Source organism: Excalfactoria chinensis, chromosome 6 (assembly GCF_039878825.1).
Source record: "Excalfactoria chinensis isolate bCotChi1 chromosome 6, bCotChi1.hap2, whole genome shotgun sequence".
NCBI classification, from domain to species: Eukaryota; Metazoa; Chordata; class Aves; order Galliformes; family Phasianidae; genus Excalfactoria; species Excalfactoria chinensis.
In genome coordinates, this window is record NC_092830.1 from 9,873,074 (window position 1) to 9,892,011 (window position 18,938).

At 40.9% G+C, this 18,938-nt stretch overlaps 1 long non-coding RNA gene across 3 annotated transcripts; it reads right to left on the reverse strand.

Annotated features, from left to right (window-relative positions):
* Positions 1–854: 854 nt before the first annotated feature.
* LOC140254330 (uncharacterized) lies at positions 855–18,630 on the reverse strand. Of its 3 annotated transcripts, none has more exons than XR_011904157.1 (5): positions 18,577–18,630; positions 15,752–15,875; positions 14,455–14,590; positions 11,409–11,532; positions 855–1,515 (listed from the first exon to the last, which is right to left on the reverse strand). It is a non-coding gene; the product is annotated as an uncharacterized lncRNA (long non-coding RNA). The 3 variants fall into 3 exon arrangements; XR_011904156.1 differs by lacking the exon at positions 855–1,515 and adding an exon at positions 5,336–5,561; XR_011904158.1 differs by lacking the exon at positions 855–1,515 and adding an exon at positions 6,203–6,269.
* Between the last annotated feature and the right edge of the window lie 308 nt (positions 18,631–18,938).

Below are 18,938 nucleotides of genomic sequence, written 5' to 3' on the forward strand. Positions count from 1 at the left end.
CAAGAACAATTTTATTTTTTAAGAACAAGCCATCAATTCACTTAACGTACTTCCAATAAAGTCATAGAAGGTATCTGGAATTTCAAATCCTGTCCTATTCTTTTACAATTATTTCATCACTCTAATACACCTTTAAGAAAGCTTCAATTTTATAGATATTTGCAATGCAGAAAAAAGGAAGTTGTTTAAAAAAAAATTCTGAGCATACAAAACAACCATTCACTTCCTATACAGTGTCTTCACATGCATACAACAAATGAATGACTGGGGAATTAATATTCCATACACAGGCCCATGCTGACATCCTCATAACACTGACTGTACATTAGTAGCTTGATGCAGTACCTGCTTAGCACTGCATTACTATTAAACTGAGCGCCTCTTGGCAGACGATTTGCCATTGGTTCCAGAACAGACAAGTGTTAACAACACAGAGCTCTCAATACTTCTTAATGTCGAATGAAGCATGGACATTGTTCTTAATAAAGTTTTAATTTCCACTAGTGAACTATGCAGGAAGTATCAGAACAATACTAAATAGAAAATATACCTCTGACAACTATGTAAATGTAACACTGGAGATTCCAAGGACTGGAGTGTAACGCAAAACAATTATAAACCACAGAGTAAAAATCTATTAGATTCAGATCTAAGGTAAGTTTTACATGCTGTTTCTAGCTTCAATATATGAAAAGTCATATACAACTGCTTTATCTGAATCATATTATTTTTCTCCGGAAGAGGAAGGTGATCAGAATACTAGCTTAGGTCTCCAAGATAAAGCTCAGTTTTAATTTTTTGAAGTATTTTTTTTCATTGAATTTTTCTCCCTGAAATAGACCACCACAGTAAAAATATCTGTTCCATTTGTAAACATTACCTAGAAACAGAAATGCCTCCCATAGGCAGGACTAAGTCCCAGATATGTGTAATCGCACTCTTATCCAATACACAAGCAACACTCAGTGAGCAAGCTTTATTTTCTCTTGGCTCATTCACTGGGAGAATGAGTAATTCTGGTTGCTATACAGACAAGGGAATAATTCATAGCTTTTTTCCTATTTAAGAACTAAGCAATATTCTCCACAAAGACATTAGATAGAAAACACAAAGTGAACTTAAGAAACGCATCTTCATATCTTCAAACAGTTTGCAATTGCTTTGCCACAGGATTTTGTGTCCAGTTCGTCTTATAGATGTTGAAAAAAAAAAAACAAACCTATCATCTATACACAAAGGCTGCTAAACACAGAGCTACCTGTGGTTGAGGCAGGCACTCAACTGCAGCTTTCTGAAGGACAGAAGGATACCCAGTGAAATGTTCACCGTAAGCGCATCTTGTTTGATGCTTCCTAACCATTTTCTGCAGGCTGCTGTTAGACACTGGATACTGGGTTGGCTAAACTTTGGAACTTCATATAGACAGTCTTGTACTCTTACATATTAACCTTACATACTTGTAGTTCTTGATTTCAGTATTTTGAGTATTCCAGAGAGGCTAAAAGAAATCCACACCTACAAGAAATGACAAGTTAAAACTTAGGACAAATACATGGCAAACATCACTGTAATGCTCAATTCAAGTTACAAGCTCACTGTACATCAGCACTCAAATCCATCTCCAGTCAATATTGCACAGTGTGTGATAAGTTGAGGCAATAACACTAAAAGTAACTTTAACCATGGCTAAAAAGATAAGAGAAACACAATGGAGGTAAAAAACACATCATCTTCAGACCCTAACTTAAGAAATAAGAAAGCCCCATCACCTTCTAATAGCATTTGGACAAATCTTTTTCATCCTCTCCTAACTGTTTTCTAAGATAACATGTAAGCATCAGGGCATTCTCATTGCAGCATAAGCATCAGGCAAACAAAGCAATTCATGCTCATTTAGGAAAACTCTATCTTGATGCAGCTAGATAGCAGTTCAACACTACTAATAACAACAAACTAAAATTAAAGCAGCAAACAGAAAATTAAAGGTGTGGGAAGATGGAGCTGCAACAATGTAACATAAGCAGAGGAAAGTTAGCAGAGAAAGTTTCTGATTTCTCTCACATTGCACACCAGGCAACTAAGAGCTCATCAGGCTCCAGTTTACAGCTGGGGACAGCTGAAATTGTGAGACTGCAGGAAGAATAAAGGCCATTCTGGTGTATTTTTTCTTTAATAAATGGTGAAAATTACTGGACTCTGGGTTCACATTACAAAGTACAAAGAAAACCATGAACTCTTCTTTGCGAAGAGGTTACTGGTAGATCACAGTTCCTTTGAAGTACAGTTCTCTACAGCAATATGGCAACACATTAAGAAATTGCCACCAAACCAGCATCATATATCTACCAGGAAATATCAGTGAAGAACCAGAAAATGCACCATGAATTCCATGATGGGCATGTACAGAGACCTACATTCCAATCAGTAGTTATGTTTTTATTTTTTTATTATATATATTTATTATATATAAACTATTTTATTATAATTTGGCATTACACAAAACCTGGTTGCCCCCTGTTACAGTTAGTACAAAAAGCACGCACCAACCGCTTAGTGCTCAAGAATTAACAGAATGAGCATTCAGAGGAACACTCCTAATTGGCCTTTTCTGCCCTCAAGACCCACTGAACGAGGGGACCACAGCTCGGCTCCTCACCCTCTTCCCTGTAACATTCTTTCCTTTAAAAACAAATGTAAGTCCTGTAATTTGAACGGCATAGATGGTAGATGTATCTGATGGTAGATGCCTATAGAAGAGCACACCCTTTTATCAGGCAAATAATGGCACTCCCCAGAGGGCTCCTACATCTTCAGCTATTTGTGATTCCAGTTCTGGTAAAGGTGGTTTCTCTATAGTTAACAGTCTTCAATAGGTTTATCTTCCACGAATTTGTCAATCTTTCCAGCAGTGAATGCAATACCTAAAAAGCTGTATCATCCTGGCACAGTACATTTCATAGATCAAGAGGTTAAGCAAGATTTACTTCTGATCTGACCCAGTCACAGCTTGCAAACACTCAAACAGAACAGGAGCTGCCATAGCATGGGAATCAAGTGTTGTTTCTGCATTTAGAACAAAGTAAGAACATATAAGTAAAGAAATTTGTAGTTATAAGGTAGAAGTCATAGGTACAAAGGCTGCAGCTCCTGTCTGTCCAGCTGTCTGAAATCAAACTACCGATTTTTGGTGCTGGACAAATAAGGCCTGAGTAATAAAGGATCTAAAGAGGAGAAGTTAAAATAATTAACAGTATATAGATATAAACTAGCAACAACATGAGTTTTAATATTTTCTAGTACACACTGTACAAATATACAAGTAGTGACATAGCTAAGGATGTGCCTGAAGAGATATCGATAAGGAGGACGGCGACTGACTGGCACAAGATAGCACGTGAATTAACAAGTTTCAGAATGAAATTAACAAATGCAAACCTCGGGTAAAACTGTAAAATTATACTACCAGCAGCATTTTAAAACCAGCAAGTGAAATAGCTCGGACCTAGGTTCAGGTGCCAAGTTGGTATTCATTTATGCTGACCTCACTTCACATGTATTTAATATCAACATACTCACTTGTGACCCATAGACCTGACCCTGGCAAGACCAATCCCTTCTAGAAAGGCATCTAGTTGCCTGCTGATAATCTGTGGAGAATGCACTACAGTAGTCCTTCACCGCCTGCTCATATTCTTCAGTGGGGAAAACAGTTTCAGTGCTGTCAGTACTCTGCTTGGTAATGCGCTGTCACTCCTCTTCCACACAGAGCAAATAAACAGTTCAGCCAAAATTATTTCATTACAACCTCCATGTCTTAGAGAAAGCCCAAGGCCGGTGAAGTTTTCACTGCAGGTTGCAGTAGCTCCTGACTGTCCCCAGGGAAAAGAGAGAAGCTGCACAACTCTACAGTGGTGGTCTGAGCTCCTGCTAAGCCACTATGTGTCAACATTACTGTTTTCCACAGACTTACATCTACGTAAGCAAACTTTTCAAACACACATGTAGGAAACACTGGGGTAATAACAATTACTCTACAAGACTGCATTCATCAAAAGTGCCAAACCAGAAATAACGCATCCAAATCCCTTTGGTTTGAAAACACTTCTCATCTCACAAACTGTGGTGTTAACATGTGACCACAAATAACACACAAATAATCACATGGCTAAACACGCCAAACAGCTCAAAAGCCCCTATAAGGGCTGAATTTGCTTCTTAAGCTGAGTTGAATCCTGTACAGCTTACTTGGCAAGAGAAATAAGAGTAGCAACAATGTATTTAAAAAGTACCACACTGAAGTATTGCTAGCCTTAGTGTTCTTCCAGACCTTGCCTGGAGTCATCCATTCTCACAGCGCACAAAGGGCTAGTATACGCCTAGTATGACTTAACCTGCTTTGCTGCCTTGAAGCACAAAGAGAAGGAGAAAAGGGACATACGTTGAGATTCCTGCACTGAGGAACTTGAAATTCTCTGGGGGAAAAGGCCTCCTGTTTGTCCAGCTGCAACAATGTAACATAAGCAGAGGAAAGTTAACAGAGAAAGTTTCTGATTTCTCTCACATTGCACACCAGGCAACTAAGAGCTCATCAGGCTCCAGTTTACAGCTGGGGACAGCTGGAAGTGTGAGACTGCAGGAAGAATAAAGGCCATTCTGGTGTATTTTTTCTTTAATAAATGGTGAAAATTACTGGACTCTGGGTTCACATTACAAAGTACAAAGAAAACAATGAACACTTCTTTGAGAAGAGGTTATTTGTAGATCACAGCTCCTTTGAAGTACAATTCTCTACAACAATATGGCAACACATTAAGAAATCGCCACCAAACCAGCATCATACATCTACCAGGAAATATCAATGAAGAACCAGAAAACGCACCATGAATTCCATGATGGGCATGTACAGAGACCTACAGTCCAATCAGTAGTTGTGTTTTTATTTTTTTATTATATATATTTATTATATATAAACTATTTTATTATAATTTGGCATTACACAAAACCAGGCTGCTAACCCCCTGTTAGTTACAGTTAGTACAAAAATCACGCACCAACCGCTTAGTTCTCAAGAATTAACAGAACGAGCATTCAACAGAGGAACACTCCTAATTGGCCTTTTCTGCCCTCAAGACCCACTGAACGAGGGGACCACAGCTCGGCTCCTCACCCTCTTCCCTGTAACATTCTTTTCTTTAAAGACAAATGAAAGTCCTGTAATTTGAACGGCAGCTGATGGTAGATGCCTGCAGAAGAGCACACCCTTTTATCAGGCAAATAATGTCACTCCCCAGAGGGCTCCTACATCTTCAGCTATTTCTGATTCCAGTTCTGGTAAAGGTGGTTTCTCTATAGTTAACGGTCTTCAGTAGGTTTATCTTCCACGAATTTGTCACTCTTTCCAGCAGTGAATGCAATACCTCAAAAGCTGTATCATCCTGGCACAGTACATTTCATAGATCAAGAGGTTAAGCAAGATTGACTTCTGATCTGACCCAGTCACAGCTTGCAAACACTCAGAAACAGAACAGGAGCTGCCATAGCGTGGGAATCAAAAGTTGTTTCTGCATTTAGAACAAATTAAGAACATATAAGTAAAGAAATTTGTAGTTATTAGGTAGAAGTCATAGGTACAAAGGCCGCAGCTCCTGTCTGTCCAGCTGTCTGAAATAAAACTACCAATTTTTGGTGCTGGACAAATAAGACCTGAGTAATAAAGGATCTAAAGAGGCGAAGTTAAAATAATTAACAGTATATAGATATAAACTAGCAACAACATGTGTTTTAATGCTTTCTAGTACACACTGTAAAAATATACAAGTCACGACATATCTAAGGATGTGCCTGAAGAGATATCGGTAAGGACTGGAATCACCCCCCAGGCTCTTTGTTCAGCAAAGGTCTTCGGGACAGAATGGAAGAAGATTTGAAGGGAATCAACATATCAATACCATAAGAGTACCAAAACATCTTGGAAACAGAAGCAGTAGGATGGTGACTGACTGGCACAAGATAGCACATGAATTAACAGCTTCCAGGATGAAATTAGCAAATGCAAGCCTCAGGTAAAATTGTAAAATTATACTACCAGCAGCATTTTAAAAACAGCAAGTGAAATAGCTCAGATCTGGGTTCAGGTGCCAAGTTGGTATTCATTTATGCTGACCTCACTTCACATGTATTTAATATCAACATACTCACTTGTGACCCATAGACCTGACCTCGGCAAGACCAATCCCTCCTAGAAAGGCATCTAGTAGCCTGTTGGTAATCTGTGAAGAGAATGCACTACAGTAGTCCTTCACTGCCAGCTCCCATTCTTCAATGGGAAAAACTGTTTCAGTGCTGTCGGTATTCTGCTTGGTAATGCGCTATCACTCCTCTTCCACACAGAGCAAATAAACAGTTCATCCAAAATTAATTCATTGCAACCTCCATGTCTTAAAGAAAGCCCAAGGCTGGTGATGTTTTCACTTCAGGTTGCAGTATCTCCAGGCTGTCCCAGGGAAAAAGAGAGAAGCAGCACAACTCTACAGTGGTGCGGTCAACTATACACTGGTGTAATAACACTTGCTCCATAAGACTGCACTCATCGAAAGTGCCGAACCAGAAATAACCCATCCAAATCCCTTTGGTTTGAAAGCACATTTCATCTAACAGATAGATGTTAACATGTGACCGTAAATAACACATACAAATAAACACATGGATAAACACCTAACAGTTCTAAAGATCTCATAGGACTGAACTTGCTTCATAAGGTGTGGAATCCTGTACAGCTTACTTGGCAAGAGAAATAAGAGTAGCAACAATGTATTTAAAAAGTACCACACTGAAGTATTGCTAGCCTTAGTGTTCTTCCAGACCTTGCCTGGAGTCATCTGTTCTCACAGCGCACAAAGGGCTATTATACGCCTAGCCTGACTTAACCTGCTTTGCTGCCTTGAAGCACAAGGAGAAGGAGAAAAGGGACATATGTTGAGATTCCTGCACTGAGGAACTTTAAATTCTCTGGGGGAAAGGCCTCCCGTTTGTCCAGCTGCATATACTAGAATGTAGTGGAAAAGATTGAATGCAGGAGTGGAGTACATTAGAGAGCAGAAGGCTTTGGGGGAGTTTATAAAGGACTAGAAGACAAGCACAAGAAGCATTTTGTCTGTCATGGGGTAAAGAGATGCAGGAGGAGAGGTTCTGGGAGTTACTCACCGGGAAAGGAGGAGCTGTAGCACAAAGTTGGATAGGTTGTCAACTATGTTGCTGAGGCAGAAGGGGGATGGACAGTAGAAAGTGAGGAGCTAGATGCTCTGTACTGGAATGAGCTGCAAATTGGGACATACACTGAGGGGCATTCAGCTAAGAGACAATGAAAAGTAGAGTGAAAACCCTGCAGGGTGTGCAGGACTTTGAAGTACGTTTAAATTCAAAACAATTCTAGCCAAGGATACCCTAATTAAGGATTTAGGTACTTAAGCACATATTCGAGAATTTTCCCCTGATCACCCTACCCACACATCAAGTCTTCCTACTCCTATTGCCAGAGATGCACTAATTATGGCTCACGTAATCCAGTCCATCAATTGGAGCATAAAAGACATTACATTCTCTATAGCTATTGGGAACAAAGGAAATACCCTGGTGTATTTCTGGATCCCAAAAATCCATGTGAGAGTCGAGCCTCAATCACAGAAAAACTAAGAGGGTACCAGGAAAACAGACAAAATGAATAAAATTCCTTAAGACAGTGAAACTCAAAAACACTGTCTCAAAACCATTGTGAACTGAGAAGTCAGATGCTGCAGTGTTCGAGTTAACACTAATCACAACAGTTTGCAGTCTACTTGCTTTTACATGTTCACAACCTAATTGTAAAGGAGGCCAAAGGCCCTGCTTGGCTATGGAGCATACCAACTAAGCAGAAATCTAGTGACACACACAAAAATCATAACAAATCTCACAGTTCATTTTCAGCCCTTAAGTAACCAGCTCTGCTGCTTTCATTAGGAAAACACAGAATTAAGTAGGAGTTTCGCATGCAGGCTCACATGCCTCAGTAAGGCTATAACAAACAGCACCTGAATTCGAGTGGACAGGAACTGTGATAGGTAAGGGTTCAGTTTGTTAGATCGAAACTCAATGGTGCTTTCTCAGGTGTCCTGGAATGTAAACAGTGTTGTAAAATATAAATTGTGTTATAAACAAGGGAAACTAAGAAGCTGCATGCACTGCAAAATACACATTGCCAGGGCACATAAGCTGCTAGAAAATAACCAGAGAATAACAGAAAAGATTGCTGAATTTCACCCCCACGATCATCAGGAGACAAGAAAGTGCACCCCCACACACAACAACATAGGACCCCAGCAATAACCTGTGCAGCCACAAGAATGACTGGAACGTATGCAATAGATAAGAACTGTGTAACTGCAGAACTGATCCTTTGTTCAAGTTGCGACCTTGGCACCTTGGTGGAGTGTAGACTGCCCTCAGCACCCAGCACTGTTTTGCTCATTGCACCACCTTGCTTAATTGAATCAATCTATCCCTTTATGTATCACACTAGACTTTGTCTAGCTTTGTCATGGGAATCTGTAACAGGGACATTATACTAGACCTTAAGGAGCAGTAGGTAAAGCATCTACTGAAGACACTGGGCAAAGAAGAGGAGGCCAGGAAGAAAACTAGCCTCAAGAGCAGCCTATAAGGGAAATTGCAGTGCCAGCCTTGAAGCTTAACAGGTTCCGTGCTACTCAGTTACATGCGCTGGGAGCCATCAGAGGTAAGCGGAAATAACTGACAGCCACCACAATACTCTTCCTACACTATCAAAACAGCACAGCAACATTGACAGCTAAATCCCATAAACAAGCGATTGCAATTATAAGAAAGCATAGGGCTTGCCTGTGGAAGCCAAGAGATCATCTTGCCAGCATGGGAAAACAACAGAGCCAATACAACTGTGTATATTGCTGATGCCCGTTCTGTTCAAAATTTCCAGCAAGCTGAAAGGCAAGGTATCTAAAACAGGAGAGAGAAATATAAAGCCACAGTGGATCCTATTAAACACATTTAAAGCAACACAGGCCCATAGACTGCTCAGACATCGTAAATCCCCCTGCCACAGGTAAGGAAGGAAGGCCGCAGTCCCTTGGCTTTCTGCCTTCACCTGTGTTGCCACTACACTGTAGGCTGCCCACCCTACACGATTGACCTCTTAACCTCCTGGTTGAAAAACATCCACTCTTCCTTAGGGGTGAATTTTGAACCTACAGCGTGCCCCACAGTTGCTTTCCCAAATGCAATACGGTGAGTAAGGCTAACAGCAACGCATTTACAACAGGAGACTTTCTGCTTCTGGTGTTCAAGGGAGATTTGACTACAGTAATTGTTCTGCTCCCTGTATTTAAAGAGGCTGCATTGCATACCATGGAATTTTATTTAACCAAGTGGAGAACAACAACATGACTAACCTAGAGATGGATTTAATAACTAACAAAATAGACTTGAAAAAAGGGCAATGAAAGGTCTTAAAAGTTCCCACAGGTGTGGATGAACATTAAGAATACTCGTGGAATCACTAAATCATTTGGGTTGAAAGGAACATTTAGAAGATCACCTAGTTGCAATTGCCCTGCTGTCAGCAGGGACACCTCCCTCTAGACAAAGTTGCTTCATGCCTCATCCAGCCTGGCTTTGAATGCTTGGGAAGGGGGGGAGGGATTCATAACCTCAATGGGCAACACGTTCCAGCATCTCACCGCCCTCACAGTAAAAAATTTCGTTCCGATTTCTAGTACAAATCTACCCTTTTCCAGTTTAAAGCTATTTTCTTCCATCCTGCTACTGCACACCCTTAAAGAAGTCCCTCCCCCATAGCCTTCAGCACATCAGCAAGCACAGGTAAGTCCTAATCAAAAACAGTTAACGCTGCAGGCGAGATGAGGGAAGAAAAGCAGTATGTGATGCAAAGTGGAAAAGTATAAGTCCTAATGATGCTTGCCTGGACGTTCCAGAGCAAACCTTCAACAAAACAGCTCTGACAGTGTTCATCCATACCTCAGCACCTCTGGAAGTAACTAAGGACATACATGCATTCTTTGTTTTTATTTTATATATACAGGCAGCAGCTTCCAAAGTTTAATCAAGGCAAAAAGTTGATTAACTGCCTTCAGCTGAAGCCTGCCAGCAAACAGCCCTTTACCTATGCACTGAGCATTTGCTGTGTGCTGTTTTAGCCTTTGAACATTTCTGTGGCACCCCATCCCAAAAGCTCACCACTCACCTCAGCAGCTGGCTGGAAGATTAGCTCTACAGCTCACATCAGAAAGGAACACTTTTACAGATAAATGAGGAAGAAACTGAGGAATTCTGACTGTGCATGTGGAAAAGGGGCCAGAACAGAAAGAAGTACAGAAATAGCTTTTGCTTTGCAACGAAGACAAGCATTTCTAGGTATACATATGCAAAATGAAGCTGAAGTACTAAGAAATACCTTCAGACCAAACACAACACAACCTGTGTAAAAGAAGCGTTCAATATAAGTAGTAGTACTACAAACATGCCTCATCCATTCCTTTCAGCAAGCAAATCTCTCTAGTCACTTAATGGCAGTCACCTGTTAACCGAGTTTGGGGAGAAACTTGCTAGGAATAGGCAGGACTTGGGAGGAGTTTGATAGAATGGGGGCAAGGCGTTGGCTTATCCATAGCACATTTCAAAGGAAAAAGCTCCTGGAATTGCAGATCTGAAACCTTCAGATAAGAAACTGGACCAATCACCATAAAAGAAAGCTCGTTCAAACTGACTTGACTATACATTGTGCATGTCCAAGACGGAGTGAAAAGCAAGAAAACATTCAAGGTATTAGTTAGCATAGGACAACCCACTGTGTAGAATGGTTTAGCAATACCTACTTTGGGTAATCATGAGTGTGCATTTTGCATGGTATAAATATCACTGCTTGAGGGACACTAGTTGCACAGCTGTGGTAGTGTAGGGGAAACTCCACATCATTCAGGTGCATATACCTTAAATGAACTACCTTCCATTCTGACTCTTGTTAGTCAGAGTGTTGTTCTGCAGGTCAACTGCACTGTTCCAGCAACAGGTTAAGACACTAAGGAGAAAGCTTCTTAGTCTGTCTTTTAAACCTCCTAGAAGCAAAAGCTACTCATTCCCTATATGCTGGGATCTACTTGCTTCCTACATGTGCACAACACACCTGCCAGATTTAATAACCTCAACAGCCTGCATATCCCATAGAGCAGAGAGAAGACAGGATAAACATGATGAAGTCAGCATGTCAAGGTGTAGCTATGGCCACATTCATTGAAATGTCGTGTTGCTCTTGAAAATAAAATTAACACCATTAGTTAAATAACACTCAAAAGGATTTCAGAAATGCAAACCCGTACCTGCCTTCAGTGACACTGCAGAACTGGCTTCCTCTTCCATCAGCTAACAAACCTGAAGACTCGAGCTGATTCCTTGTCAAAACATCCTGATCAACAATTACACTTCTGGCCAAGCAACACGTGCCTGTACCCAAAAAGAACATAATATTAACTGACAAATTAGTTAAGAACACCCCTCCCCAGAAGGAATTATGTCCTTTTCTAAAAGAAATCAAAGACTAGTTAATAAAAGAAGGAAATTCTCACTTAGCACTTAAACCCTCCCAGGCACAGCTGTTGCTGCAGAGTTTCTGCGACAGCTGTGTATGCCTCTTACTACTAATCCCTTCACTTCCCCTGGAGGCACCCATATCACCTGGGAGCGGTTACTGTGGAAACCACAGACAGTTGGTTTTCCCTCAGAGAAAGTGTTACTAAGAGGGAAGTGAGGAGGAAGGAGGGTATTCAGGTGATGTTATTGAACAGTGCAGCGATCAAAACTACATACTAAAGCTGAGAGGATTTGAATCAATTTATTTTTCCAGCAACAGGAATTTCAGTACATCTCCTCTGCTCAAAACAGAGATAACAGCCTCGGTGCCGCTCACTCCACATTAGATAACGGTGCCACATAAAACCTCAAATGTCTGAAAGAACCTATGGGAGTCAGTGAGGCAAGGTGTGCAACAGAGCAAAACCAGAAAAGGCAAAATGCTGTCTACACAGCTTTGCCCTCAGCTCAAAGGAAACAAACCTATCCGCAACCATGGCAGGGCAAGCGAACATATCGGAGCCTATCTAGGAGACAGGAAGATGAGGGCCCCAATACTGTGGCTGTGTGGGCTGGCATGGCCTCCCCTTCTTAGTCAGCAACTGAACAAGCTGAACAAGGTGATCCTTTACTCAGCCCCAGTAAGACCTCAGCTGCAGAACTGTGTCCAGTTCTGGGCTCCCTAGTACCAAAAAAGACAGGGACCTCTTGGAAAAAATCCAGCAGAGGGCCACAAAGATAGTGAAGGGACTGGAGCATCTCCCCTATGAAGAAAGGCTAAGAAAACAGTCTGTTTAGCCTTGAGAAAAGACAACTGAGAGGGGATCTAATTCAGGTATATAAATATCTGAGGTGTGGGGGCAATAGCAGCAAGGCCAGTCTCTCTTCAGTGGTATGTGGAGACATGACAAGGGGAAGTGGACATACTATGGAACATAGGAAGATCCACACAAATGTGCGCAAGAACTTCCTTACTGTGATTGTGACGGTGCACTGGAACAGGCTGCCCAATGGGGTTATTCAAGTCCCACTTGGACTCCTACCTGTGCAACCTGGTCCCTTCCAACCCCTACAGTTCTGTGATTCTGTGAAGTACATGGCTGGGAAAGACACAAAGCAGTGGTCACAGTAATAGATGGTTAGTGAGCCCTGTGAAACAGGTTGGCACTGTGCCTCCCTGCCAGCCACACCTGTGAGTAGGCTCTTAACAGGCAAGAAAAGTTACAAGTAGTTAAACATCAGAAAAAGCCATTTACACAAAAATGAGCAACTTCAGATGGAAGAAAATTGCTGGGCAAGTGCTGAGGTTTAACCTCACAGGTGGGAATGCACCACACAGTCACTAACTACAGTGGCATGGGGAGAGAATTTATTTACTAAAATAGAGAAAAGGATATGAATTACAAGCTTATATACATAAATGGATATAAACAACTGGTGATGCACAAGTAATTGCTCACCACCTCCTGACCAATGCTCCAGCTAAACCCGGAGCAGAAGACAGATGAACACCCACCCCCCGTAGGTCAGATTCAGGCCACTCTCCTAACTCTGCTACCTCCCGGCTCCTTGCACACTTTGCTGTGAACAGCCTCAACTCTGTACAACACTGCTTTACAACACCTTCAATAATAATAAAAAATATTATTATTAATTTATAAAATGATATCATAGTTATCAACTAGAGAAAAAATTAAACCAATATGCCACGCACTCTGAATAAAGCAATTGCAGCCCAGTTGAAACAAAGACAGTAAACTGAGGACAGCTCTACCTTGGAGGTGATAGCTGTGACTCAGAAGATAGCTCTATTCAGACCTGTCGATCACAACTTCTATTAACATAACATGCATTAAAACAAGGGCACAGATTTCTCTCTTGACATACTCAAAAGACAAACAAGACAAAGAAGCCTGTCTACAGACTATTTCCCAACAGCTTACCTAAGATCCTCATGCACTGCACAAAGGGGAACTGACCATTGATGGGCCACAGAGGCAGGAAGCATTTCTCTAAACCACACAGCCTTCACAATCCTGCCTCGTGGACAAGAACAAATCACGCTACCTGAAGGCAGAAGTCGATTGGCATATCACTTCCCCAAGCAGCTAATGGAAAATCAAGTTCAGGGGGTCACAGAAAAAGCAGCAGCTGTCTCAAGTGGCTGGAACATTCTCTAAGCCCAGGCCCCCGCAAAAGATTTATCTACCTGGGAGCTCTCACGTGCTATCCAGAGAACCAAGATTACAAAGACAACAACCACAGCACATTACAAACTACCTCTTTCTTTTTAAAATGAAAACTAAATGAGAGTTTTTCATCCTCTTCTGAATAAATCCTATATCCAAACAGCAAAATAATTATACACTGTCTTACTGAAGCACCTGTGTAGTGTCATAGGTAAGACAGCACACTCAGAAGAAAAACAACTAAATAGAAAGAAACTGTGATCAGGTTCTAAAGAGTTAAGCTGACGCCTACATTCATGCAGTAGAGGCATTTTCCTACATAAAACCTTGAACTTCAAATAGCATATAATACAGAGACAGCACGATGGATAACTTGAGACATTAATACCACAACAGGAGATGATAAAGAAATGAAGCTAAAAATTAATAAAAACATAAAAAAAGAAACATAACAGGCTCTCATGCCGTATCAGTTGTCACAGCATGAATCATCAGCTTAAGCACAGCGTTAGAGGACATGCTTACATGACTTTTAGAACATGACATTTAGAACAAGTTAATAAACATTTGGTCAGCTCAGCATGAAGTCAGATTCATCTCCACTCACCTGTACTCCTTTAGTCAATGAAACAGTCACTCCCATATAGAGATGTCCAGTACAGTCAATGAACCAAGTCCTTCACAGAAAGCAACTTCTTGTGGATGTACCCAGACGGTTAGTAATTATGGACAACTGCATTGCACTCAAAGGGAAAAACACCAGTCTTAAACTGATCAGTTATGATGCAACTACACCTAGTTCACATCTCACACCAAAACCCTTGGAATCAGCTCCACGTTTCCTCTAGCACTTCCTGTCTGTGGGACCATAGCAGCATTCAATACCCAAATAAGTCAGTACCCATCAGAGCTGGTATTGATTTTAGATCCTGATTCACAATGTGTAGTTTTTATCCAGGCCAATTTAGTAGTGATGGACAGTACTACTTTAAATAGATAACCATACATTACAGAAACTTATTTTCTAGGGAGAAGGTGTCATGCAAAATTAACTCTCCTCGTTAGAAGAGTCAGCACCCTGCAAAGAAAGCACTGGCATTCAGGGAATGCATTTTGGCACATGGAGTTTTGTAACGCTTCACCAATTTATGATGAAACCAAGGCAAAAATCACACTCAATGATTTTTCATGTTCACTAATTATCCCCGTGTACTCAATTAAAAATAAAAAAAGTAATTTCTTAGATATCTCTGAAAATAATGATCCATAATCCAACCTAAATACCCAACACATCTCTCTTGATACTCCTTAATCTCTTAGCTTTTGTTCCCTCAAAAACATGCATTCCATTTGAAAAGCATTAATGCCACCTGCTTAATGCACATTTTCATGCTTTTATTATACACCAAAAATACCCGGAAAACAACATGACGACCCAAGTAAACATCTTAAAGGGACCTAAAAGAAAAAAGTCTCACAGTATATTCTGGAAAAAAAACGAAGGGTTTGTGGAATAAATGCCATTTAGGAAGGTTAAAGATGACAGAAACCAGCTCATTTTCAACAACATATGCACCAGTGAAAGGAACCTAAAACTGCAGAAACACCTTGAATCAGCCAAATAAACCCTCCCACACAAAACAAGACTATTAGCGAAACAAGAACCACAAAACATCCCTACTCAGACATCAGAGCTGGTTGAAGTAGGCCTGCTACAAGCATACACCTCAAAAAGCAAAGGAGAGAGGGATTACACATTGCTTCAGGCTATTGCAAAGCCAGGCAGATGAAAGGGCTCACCATGCCGTAGAATAGGGAACAAGTGAGCCACATAACGGCTAAAACCCTCCTCCGAAGCTTCATACCCGCTCAATTAGAGTGTGCCAGCAAAAATAAAAATGTACCTGGTGTACAGCTCGGTTCTACATCCACCCACATCAGCTGGGACTTCCTGTAACTTCTTTCTAAAGGTCTCTGGATGAGCCGCCAAAAGACTAAAATCCATCAGACTCTGTATCCTTTCTTTCACTGTGACAACAGAACAAGATAAAATGCAACTCAATCAGATCATTCACAACACGTAGTATATGAAAGCATACGTACATAAAGCAGTTCCAGCAAACACTGACATTTTAAAGTACCTAAGACAGAAATGAGCTCCTTCACAGTAACAGCAGAACACGCTCACGGAGGAGCCCGCATAAACATCCCTACCCTTGTTTTACCTCTGAAGAGATCCTGTATTTTCAGACTGCCATTCCTTTTCACCTCCAAAAGGTGACGCTGTATCGTAGGTTCCTAGTTCTGCTCTTCACAGAGACTGCCCTACAGCAGAAATTAACAGCCTGCATAATTCAATAACTTGCAGGACTGCACTGCAGACAGCACTGAAAAATGGGTTGCTCTTACTGAAGTGAGAATACATTCTGTGTTTGAAGCAGACCACTTCCTAGATATAGCTTCAAAGCCAGTAATGTCAGCTAAAATGAGAGTAAGTGAACTCTCACTTGAAGACAAACTGCTGGAAGCTACTGAGATAACATTACTCTGGAATAACCATCTGGATCAACAAAAGTCCAGAAAATAATCTTCACAGATCACTATCTCTGCAGGAAAAGAACCCTCAAAGCTAACTACTTCATTAACTATGACACAACGTTAAGAATCCACCAACTGGAACTTCTTAATACCTCTCCTTTCCCTCAGACACCTGATATCAGAAGCTTCAAATCTCAACAGTATGTGAGCTGCCAGCCAGTCTTTAAAAAAGTAAAAAAATAAATCCCAAACAATAGCAAGTTAGTAACTACAGAAGTAAAAATAAACTCCAGTAATGCCACTAATAAACTCAGTCCTTCAAAGAATGTAAAAAAAAAAAACTTGTGCTCAAACAGCTGGAGACGCAAGGTACAAACTGTCCCTACATTTGCCAATTAAAACAGCCCTGCTCCAACTGATCCAAAGAAGTCAAGTCAGTCTCTGTCCACATTGAGTGTTTTCCATCAATATGAATGGAGGCAGCTAAGGGACACCATGCAGCACAATTAACATCAGGAAGGAAACATTCAGTGAAGACTCCTAACAAAACCCTCTCTGTGATATGCCCAGCTTTACAGCCTACTCGCACAGTACTGAATAGAGAGTATAATGAATGCACTCTAGCTCCTGGGATGTTATTTTTTCCACCCTATGTAAATGTTACATGACTGTAGTCTCTGTGGGGATTTACTCTGAAGACTCTGTAGGAATTACAAAAACAGTATTACCACTGAACACCATCTTCTATTCAGAAATCAACATTGGCATTGAGACTCCCGGCTACAAAGGGATGTCTACACATCCCTAAAGACCCTGTTCCTTATCAGAGCAAGATTCGTAACCCTACAGGAAGTGCATGTAATTTCCGATTCTCAAAATCTTCCCTTGTTTTGCATAATATAATCACTTGCTTGATCTTTACAGTTGCTCTTAGTAACCTCAAGCATTACCTGATAATTTATGAAACCTATGAGCTGAGCAGCCTGCCAAAACATTTACATTATACGTCAAGTAATAACCTCCAAAACTCACAGTTCTGTACATTCGAGTAAAAAATCATTTCCACTAGTACTAAAGAGCAATTGAACTAGTCAATGACATTCACGAGTCACCTCTCAGCCCTATCAAGCCAGGCTTTTTTCCCCTAGAACAGGTAGCTTCACACTACCCTAACCTGAAATAATGAATATAAAACAGAAATAAAAGTGTATCTGTAAGCTTGAGAAAATAAGGTAAACAGCAAAAAAGAAACTCTAGAGACAACTCTTATGTCCTAACTTACAAAACTTCACAGCTTTGGTCCATAATTCATACCTGTTTATTCCTGCTTCTCCTGCACCTTTGAGAAGATGTTCTCCTTCCCTTAAACATGGAAAAATAAATGTAGACAAGCCTGCCTGTTTAAAGTGGCTCACCCAGGCACGGTAGATTTCCACAACAACAGTACTACACATCAGCAGGACTTTCTTTCCTAAGCAGCAGTTGTTGGAACACTAACAATGTTTCTCAACTCTGAAGTAACTGAAGGTATAAGTGACTGATTAGAAAAAAACATCCCAAACCACAGAAAACTAAAATTTACTTAAAGAAAAATACGGCCACAGGAACAAAATTAAGTAAACCCACCACTTACCTACAGAAAACCTCCCTTATTCAGGTACCTGTAACAAAAGGTACCCCCAACATCCCTTAAATGAGAACTGCAAAGGGGAGGATCCTGGCTCCACCCCTTCTTGTCAGCTGCATTGTGTGCACCTGAGCTCCCCCGAGTCAGCCCTAGCTTCCTACCTGATGCTGTCACCTGTTTAATCTCCGACCTACAATTCTGCTACCACATGAAATGAAAACCTGCTTTCAAAAGATAACAAAAGGAAACATGCAGTGAGATCTCTAATGGGAAAGCATTATTTCATAGAATGACAGTTTATGGATTATTGGAAATCATGGAATACACGTGAAATGTAAAGGTTAAGCATAAAAGACTGGAATTGCTGCTACAGAACAAACACTTGTAGTGGAAACACAGTCCTCAGAAACATGTTCTTACAGAGAGAAAAATAGCTAAAGCTTAATGTACACATGCATGGAAGAAAGGAAAGACTCACCCAATAGAGGCCTTCAGTCTGCTGGAAACACTGAAGCAAGCAAACAGTAACAAGTATTTAACAGATTATTAAATGGAAAGACTCACCCAATAGAGACCATCAGTCTGATGGAAACACTGAAGCAAACTCCACCAAAGAACAACCTCAAAGGGATGCTGCTCCAGCCCTGGTCAGCCCTTAAATGAGGTCTAGAGGAGGTGGAGTCAGGCTCTACCCCATACGGGAGCACAGCTGAATTACCCTCACCTGTGCTCCCAAAGCTGACCTGAAGCTTGCCTCAGCTGATTAATCAGTGGTTCAGGCTGTGATTACATATACATATAGATACATGCACAAATGCATATACTAATACATATGTATTTATTTAACATGCAACATGAGACTGAGCTCAGCTGTCAGGTTTTCAAAGGTACGTTAATGTAACTAGAGGATGGCAATATACAAGGGC